General features: G+C 47.5%; 1 long non-coding RNA gene across 1 annotated transcript in view; it reads left to right on the forward strand.

Annotated features, from left to right (window-relative positions):
- Window positions 1-6,732, forward strand: part of LOC137570474 (uncharacterized) — a 56,940-nt gene extending 50,208 nt beyond the window's left edge. Inside the window, exon 3 of the long non-coding RNA XR_011031062.1 lies at window positions 6,354-6,732. This is a non-coding gene — a long non-coding RNA (uncharacterized lncRNA). The remainder of the gene's footprint in view (window positions 1-6,353) is intronic.
- The last annotated feature ends 2,356 nt before the right edge of the window (window positions 6,733-9,088 follow it).

The raw sequence follows: 9,088 nt of genomic DNA on the forward strand, positions 1-9,088 counted from the left end.
GTTACGAAGGTGGAAGTTGCAGGACTTTGTGAGGTTTTGGATGTGGGGAGTGAAGGAGAGTGCGGAGTCCAGGGTGACACCCAGACAGCGGGCTTGAGAGGTAGGGTGAATGGTAGTGTGGTTAACAGTGACATGCACATCTGGGAGGTTTATGGATGTCCGGGGTGGGAAGATCATAAATTCCGTTTTGTCTAGGTTTAGTTTCAGGAACCTAGCGGACATCCAGGAGGAGATGGCTGATAGACAGGAGGAGACCTTGTCCATGGTAGTGGTGGATATGTCAGGGGTGTGGAGGTAGATCTGGGTGTCATCTGCATACAGATGATAGTTAAAACCCATGGAGGAGATAACCTTGTCAATGGAGGATATGTATAGGGTGAACAGTAGGGGGCCAAGGACCGAACCTTGTGGGACTCCCACCGAGAGGTGGTTGGGGGTGGATGAGGACTCATTGAAGGCGGTCGCGAAGGAGCGGTTTGGAGAGGTAGGATGAAAGCCAGGACAGGGCAAGATCGTGAATGCCCATGGACTGGAGGGACTGGAGGAGTAGGGGATGATCTACTGTGTCAAAAGCTGCTGAAAGGTCAAGAAGGAGGAGAATGGAGTATTTACCTTCAGCTTTAGCTAAGGCAAGGTCATTGACCACTTTGGTGAGAGCAGTTTCGGTTGAGTGGGCAGGCCGAAATCCAGATTGCAGTGGGTCTAGCAGTGAGTTGGCATTGAGGAACTGGGTCAGGCGTTTGTGAACCAGACGCTCAAGGAGTTTTGAGGCAAAGGGGAGGAGGGAGATAGGACGGTAGTTGGAGGGTAGCGAGAGGACGAGGGAGGGTTTCTTGAGCAGGGGTAGTACAGTGGCCTGCTTGAAGTCTGAGGGGAAGGTGCCTGTGGATAGGGAGAGGTTGAACAGGGTAGTGAGGACTGGGGCCAATTCCGTGAAGTGAGGCTGGAGTAAATCAGAAGGGATGGGGTCAAAGGGGGAAGTAGTGGTATGGGAAGTCTGCAGTAGGTGGATGACTTCCTCGGTGGTAGTAGGAGTGAAGGATGTGAGGGGAGGATAGGGTGGAGGAGGAGCTGGTTGGGAGGGGGTGGGAGGTGAAGGTTTGAGATTGGATATTTCCTGGCGGATAGAGACAATTTTGTTGGTGAAGTGGGTGGCTAAATCTGTGGCAGAGAGGGAGGAAACGGAGGGTGGGGGGGTGGGTTTAAGCAGGGAGTTGAAAGTGGCAAAGAGACGCCGGGGGTTGGAAGCTTGTGCTCCGATGAGCTTGGTATAGTATTCCTGCTTCGCATGAGCAAGGGCAGTGTGGAACTGCAGCAGGTTGGTCTTGTACTGTAGGAAATCCTGGTTAAGTCTAGATTTCCTCCATTTCCGTTCAGTGGCGCGTGTTTCCCTCTGGAGGTTGCGAGTATGGGTAGTGCGCCAGGGCTGGGGGTTAGGGGGTCGGTTGCGGCGAAATATTGGAGGAGCAGCTTTCTCTAGGGCTGATGAGAGAGTTTGGCGATACTGAGCTGCTGCAACCTTCTGTTGCCTTCTATGGTTGGCTTGTTCACACTGGGCGCTTTGGTAGAGTTTTGCTGATCGTCGGCGAACAGCAAAAAGCTATTTTTTAACTGTACAGGAAAGCAATTCAGGAGTGATTGTGTTTTGTGATTCTATAACATTGAAATGCAATCGCTCCAAAAATGCTGCATGCACCATCAGCAAATCACTAATCACTGGCAATTGCTACAGTGTGAACACTACCATTGACTTGGATTAGCAGCAGCATTTTGCTGATCGCCAGTGATCAGCAAAACACTGAAAAATTGCCCAGTGTGAACCAGGCCTTAAAAAAGGCACCTAGAAAAAAGGGTGCAGGGTATTGCCACTAGTAGGATATTGGTTAAGTTACTGATATTCAACTACTCTCACATAAACCCTCCTACCCATGCCTAACGCTTAACCCTCCCTCTACCGATGCCTAAGCTATAACACCACGAGTGGTGAACCCTCTTAACCCTCCCCCCACCAGTGGTGCCTAATCCTTACAGGGAACCTGAAGCGAGTACAATTATTTAAAATAAACACATAACGTAGCTGCAAATGAATATTACATACTAACCTCACCATTAGTTCCTCTTAGAAGTTCACCATGTTCTTCTTACAGTGATCCCTTCCAGTTCTGACAATATTTTGTCAGAACTGAAATATACCAGTTGCTTTCAGTTATATATCAGCAGCTGTCAGTTACAACTGAATGTGCAAGGTGATATCCATGTTTCACTATGGCTCAGGTGGCCGATATTACAGTTTAACAGTGTGCTGACCAGGAAGCTGTTATGGTGTCACAGCCATTTTTAAAAGGGAGGACAGAGAAATCCAGTGACCACAGTGGACAAATGAGACGCAGGAGAGGAGAAAGGGATTGAGGAGTAGACTACACAGGAGGTAAGTATGACCTGTGTATGGTTATTTTGACTTTTTATTTTCAGTTCAGGTTCTCTTTAACCTTCCCCTGCTGATGCCTAACCCTGTGGTGCCTAACCCTTAATTTCCCTTAATCCCCTCCCCCCCCCCCCCCCCCCCATCTCCAAGCAGCGATATGGAAAAAAGGGTGCCGCCATAGGAAATAATGGGGAAAGCCGCAATATGCACCAGTGTAGCAAAATGTGGGCACCTGGGGTTGCAATTATCGGCAATGATGGGCGCCCGAGGCAACACAGGGGTAATAAAGTTACATTTGGGAACCCAAGGCTACTTATAAAAAAAGTGGACCCCGGGCCTACTTGCTATGCAAACCTGCGTTTTTATCGGTAGCCTTGGGCACCCAAATGTAACTTTATTACCGCTGGGTTGCCGAAGCCTCGGGCACCTACATTTCTTCTGAAGTTGGTGCATAAAGGCTTGGGGTGGGGAGTTCAAAGCAAAAGCCCAGAGAGTCATCATACATTTTTATTACAAGTTAAATCAGCTAATGCTTAGTTTTTACTTTATCGTCTCTTGAAGCCTCCACACAGACTTATGCTGGGAATACACCATGAGATTTTTGGGCAGATAGATGGCTCGATAGATCATTTCCATCAGGTCCGATCTGATTTTGATCATTTTTCTGATCGATTTTCTCATAGAAGTGATTGGAAATCGATCAGAAAAACGATCGGAAAAATGATCGGCCAGTAAATCTGCCGAAAAACTCATTGGGCTTGATTCACTATGCAGTGCTAACCTAGTTAGCACGCCTAAAGGCTTTGGGCATGCTAACTAGGATGCTAAGTACTTAGCACGCACAAGTGAAATTTAGATCGCGCGCAAAGTCCCGCCTGCAAAACTTTGTGCATTGAGCGCGAAACGTCGCATCGCGGTGCGACGAAAACGGCGCGCCGTATGCGCCTATAAGGTCGCATTGGGTGCGACCTTATATGTGTATCGGGTGTGCCGGTTTCGTCGCAACGCGTGCAGGACTTTGCGCGTGAGCGCTAGTTAGCATGACCAAACTGACTTTAGGCGTGAAGAGGGGGTTTTCACAAGCGTGCTAACAGTTAGCACCGCTGTGTGAATCAAGCCCATTGTGTATTCCCAGCATTAGAGAAGTGTGTTTCTTTAAGGCCCATACACACGGCATACATTTGTCTGTAGTTGTGAGGCAACAACAAACAGACGAGACAGCATATTTATGGCAGCGACAGTTGTACACACGTGACAACAGAAAGAGTGAAGACACAACGGAAGCTGTCTGCCACAGACTACGTATAGTAGTAGCACTATGGTAACGCCTCTGCTGTCTGTAGAAGACTTTCGTAGACACGACAGGACACCAACAGATTAAGCGACGGTTTGTGAGACAAAAGTCACAAGCGATTCACCAGATGAATCGTTCAAACATGGCCGTGTCTGCAGACAATCTGCTGTCGCTTGCCGTGTCCACACGAACAAACCGTTGCACGAACCGTCGCTCAACACGTGTCTGTACAGACATTTGTACGCCGTGTATATGGGCCTTAAGACTGTGCTAGTAACATTAGACTGGAAATTTCCTGGGACAGAGCCTGTTGTAAAAAGCTTTATGTCTTTAATGGAGTACTGTGGAATTTCTGTATAGCTGAGTACAGTCCTACATACATGTAACAGAAGCCCCCAACAGAGACACACTTACCAGCATACCCAGGGTGACATTCCTGTCCACATGGAGGACTTTCACATATCTCACATGCCTACACTTTTTCCAGTTATCTTAGCCGCTCACTATCGCTACTGTCGCTATTTGAACAATGCAGCGCTGTCATAAATAGAAAGGTATTCAGCATGTTTTGAGGAAAATGCTCATATAAAAATGTTTTTTCCTGGTTTGTGATGGCTGAGCTGGCTGCAGTGACACAATCAAGCCTAGTGAAATGTCTTTGCATTCTCTACATATAGACGGGAGCATACTGCATCAGACATGTTTCCAAGGTTAAGCAATATGATGTCAGACGCGGCTCCACCACCCCAATACACTTAAGTCTTGTACATAGGCCAGAGATTAAGATGTAATGGGCCGTAGGCAAGGTAGTATATTTGGCCCCCCTTGTGGTTCTTTTGGTAAGCTGAAGAGAGGTCAAAGAAGGTGTCAGGTGGGCCCCTTGACATCCACTAGGCCCCAAGCCCCTGCCTAGGATGCCTGGTGCTTGATCCTGCTCTGATACTTAGCAGATGCAGCAGGTCAGAGCCATCTCTGCAGAGAATCTAGCATGTGTAAAGCAGTTCCAATACATCACCAAGAGATCCGGAGTGCTGGATCACCTTATTTTAGCTCATTGTTACCCTGCCCTGCTGGAAACCACTCTGTCATGCACGGCCATCTCGTCTCCCCCCAACATAACGTATGAACAGAATATGTAACTCACGTGTAGCTTTGCAACGCCTCTGTACAGCACTCAGCTCTGAAGTATCACCTGAAGGATTGTGTGTGCACCTTAGGGCCACCCAAAGGGAGTAAAGAGTGATCGAATATGGGTGACCAGTGCAACTTGTCAAGGCTGTTAAATACTTTAGAGCTCTTCAAAATCATCTATACTCAGTTCCACCAAATATATGTTTTATGTTAAAGCAACCTAAACAGAAAAAAAGAATTAGATTCCCACCTAAGAAGCGAGAAGTCTCTTGATCCCTTTGTGCCTTCCAACGTCCCCTGCTTCCCTCCTTTCAATTTGCCATCAGGACTCTTTGGATGGCTTCAGAAGCACGTGTGTCCCCAAGACAGGCACATTCATGCTCAGGGCCAGCCCTACCATGAAGCCGACTAAATCACATGATTCATGGTGGCGTCCTGTAGGCGGCGGCATCAGTTCTACACTGAGCTGATTGTTTTCAGTCTATCCCTCTGCTCTGCTGCTTTAGCCATGCCACAGGCAAAAGCAGTTGCAACAGGTCAAATTGACATGCACTGTTTGCGCACATCCATTTTACCCTCATTGAGTGAATCAAGCCCAAGTAAAGTGAACCATAAGTGAAGACAGATAAGATTTAATTTATGAGTTCCTTTTTTGTGCATTAACCTCAATGTTTTAAGTCCTTCCTTTTTAACCACTTGCCGACCGCACACTCATAACGTGCGTCGGCAAAGTGGCAGCTGCAGGACCAGCGACGCAGTACTGCGTCGCCAGCTGCAGCCTAATTAATCAGGAAACAGCCGCTCGTACGAGCGGCTGCTTCCTGTCAAATCACGGCGGGGGGCTCCGTGAATAGCCTGCGGGCCGCCGATGGCGGCTCGCAGGCTAGATGTAAACACAAGCGGAAATAATCCGCTTTGTTTACATTTGTACGGCGCTGCTGCGCAGCAGCGCCGTAAGGCAGATCGGCGATCCCCGGCCAATCAGCGGCCGGGGATCGCCGCCATGTGACAGGGGACGTCCTGTCACTGGCTGCACAGGACGGATAGCGTCCTGTGCAGCCCGGATCTCAGGGGGGGGAGCAGGTAGGAGAGGGAGGGGGGAATTTCGCCGCGGAGGGGGGCTTTGAGGTGCCCCCCCCCCGCCACCCACAGCAGGCAGGAGAGATCAGACCCCCCCAGCACATCATCCCCATAGGGGGGAAAAAAGGGGGGCAATCTGATCTCCCTGCCTGCACCCTGATCTGTGCTGGGGGCTGCAGAGCCCACCCAGCACAGATCAATCAAACCAGCGCTGGTCCTTAAGGGGGGGTAAAGGGTGGGTCCTCAAGTGGTTAAATGAAACTGTTTTGAATGTTGTTTCTGTAGCTGAAAACTGGTCATAATTTCTTGGGTCAAAATCTTTAAATGTATGTCATTATAAAAGGTGAGACTTTTAAAGACAACCGACCTACCAAGAAGTCCTTATAAATATACACTGGTTTGGATTGCTTTCTTACTCTGCAGGTGCCTACTATCCGACAGGCTGGAGGGAGCCTAGGGTTGCCAGTCAGATGATACGAGATAAGAGGACCACCTGTTCCAAGCCTGGCTGTCCTCAGCTATGCTGATGATTGAGAAAGTCGTGTGACATCTCGTGCCTGACTGATGGAGGGTGGAGGTGACAGGATGCTCCACCTATTACATCCTGCTCCTCAGGAAATTAGTCTGTCGTTAATGAAGTCTCATTTAACAGCAAGGTCTTCATCTCCTCTGAACTCACCATGAAAAACACAGAATGTGACGGCAAATAAGGGAACTTCTTAAATCCTTGACGTCTTCCCTCTTGTGTCTTAAACCTTGTTCTTATGACCAGTAGGCTTGACTTATGGGTGGATGGTTATTAATATAATACACACTATGCATATACTGTATACAACAGTACATGATAAAGACTTTTGTGTTTGATTAAATACTAGATTTACACAGTTGACCACATAATTATTTTTAATCACAAACTATTCATTGCACCTCATCCAAAGAATAATACGCAGGTTGTAGACCCACCAGGGGAAAGGGGGGGGGGGGCTGGTCAAATGTATTGTATAAGTACAGTCTGACCTTTAAACATGTATATGTATTATGGTATTATGGAGGTGAGGATAGTCCCTAGATATTACCAGGGTTACACTGTAGAGTTGTGAACATACTGTACTGTATAGTATACCATACATGGTTTCTTGTGGACAAGTAAAAGTCTTTTGTCCAAACAAGGGGACTATCCTGTCTTGTGTACTAGTGTTTTTAGCTTATATTTAGTAAGGAGGCACCACTTAGCCATAAGCGGAAGAGGAATGGCCTAAGTCAGAGTGTTTGCTTGTCTGAAAAAGTGAGTTATGAGGGAGCCCTTAAAGTGATCCCAAGTCGGAGCTTTGGATCAAAATGAGATACCTACCTTAGGAGAGGGAAGCCTCAGCATCCTATTGAGGTTTACCTTGGTACTCCGATGTCCCTCGTTGCTGAGTGCAGCTCCCCTCCAGATCAGGGCCATGGTCCTCCTCCGTTGTGAGCGTGGCTGTGCAGTAGCCACGTGAGCCCGCCCATGCGCAGTAGCATGGAGCTGCTTGTACACGAGTGACTTCAGCTTACTACACATGCACAGGTGGGCTCGCACGGCTACAGGAAGAGGAGGAGCGCGACCCTGATATGATTAGCAGCGATGCCTTGTCACTAATCTTCCGGGGGGCGCGCTCAGTGACGGGGAACATCAGAATACAGAAGAATGCATCAATAGGGTCCTGAGGCTTCCCTCTGTTCAGGTAAGTATCTTATTTTGTACCCGAGCTTAGACTCAGGTACACTTTAAAAATTTCAAAGTTTTCAGAGTGATGGATGTGATGGTGTTTTAGAAGGGGATTCCAGAGGAGGGGTGGGGCTCATGAGAAATCTTGTATACGTGAATGCAAGGAAGTAATCCTGGAGGAAAACTAGTGGATCAAGGAGGACTTCGTGGATAGAGCTTCAGTTTGCCACTATTCTATATAAAGAATGGCAATTTGTCCTTTGCATATAGGCTGTTTGTGGTCTGCTCATAACCCTTATGTCTGTTTTATAAATATGTTTAAATTCATAGAAAAAATATTTCACGGTTCAGCAGAATTAAAAATAAAAACAAAAACAAGAAAAAAATCAAAATGGAAAAATTCGAACATACCTATGAAAATAGCTCACGTCATTTCATTGGTAAAACATTGAAACATCCTGATGAGTGATGTGGCTGACAGAAGTGAAATAGCCTGATCATCTGCTACAAGTATGATGAAGTAAAGGTTTTAAAATAGCATAAAACCCGGAACATTCTATAATTTCACCTACTAGGTGTCAATTCTACCACCTCCCACTCTTTTGTTTTCTCAGAGTTGATTTTGGAACTCCTGTTGTAAGACTGTCCCTGTTTCTTTACATTTTAGAGCCTTCTTCAGACCATGTATGAAAGTGTTAAGGTGTGTACACACGCATTACGGCCGCCAACGACGGGTCCGTCAGGCCCTCCCGCTGGGCGGACTTTCAAGCGACAGTAGCGTGTAGGCGCTGTCGGCGGACTGATAAGGCTGTTTCTGAGCGATCCGCTGAGCCGATCGTTCAGAAACAGCCTTATCAGTCCGTCGACAGCGCGGACTGAGCAGATCGTACAGAAACAGCCTTATCAGTCCACCGACAGCGCGTACACACGCGCTACTGTCGCCTGAAAGTCCGCTCAGCGGGAGGGTCTGACGGACCTGTCGTTGGCGGCCGTAGTGCGTGTGTACGCACCTTTAGACTTTCTGACCCAGTCTTCCAGTACTTCAGCCCATCGCAAGTTTCTTTCAATGTGCAGCAATAAGTTATTAGTTCTTCCACCAGGACCCTACAGCAGCCAATCCAGTGCACTCAGTTAGAGATCCACCCTTAATTGCAGTACCTCTGGTAGTATCGCACACCCACAGATAAGGACACCACTAGGGATGCTCATTCGGATTTTGTGGAATTTAAATTTCTGCACTTTTGATCTGAAATTGACATTTCTGATTGGAACCCATAAATCAGAAGAAAGGTTTCTGCGGAAATACTGCATTGCCGATATTTTGGTCATTTCAGCCCAATCACAGAACTCGGAAGCATTGGACCAATCAGAGAGTGCAGAGTAAAGTTGGAAGTATTTGGCCAATCAGAGAATGCACAAACATGACCCAAAAAAAACACAGCATTGGCAGAAATTGGAA

The sequence above is a fragment of the Hyperolius riggenbachi genome, chromosome 4 (assembly GCF_040937935.1).
Source record: "Hyperolius riggenbachi isolate aHypRig1 chromosome 4, aHypRig1.pri, whole genome shotgun sequence".
NCBI lineage: Eukaryota > Metazoa > Chordata > Amphibia > Anura > Hyperoliidae > Hyperolius > Hyperolius riggenbachi.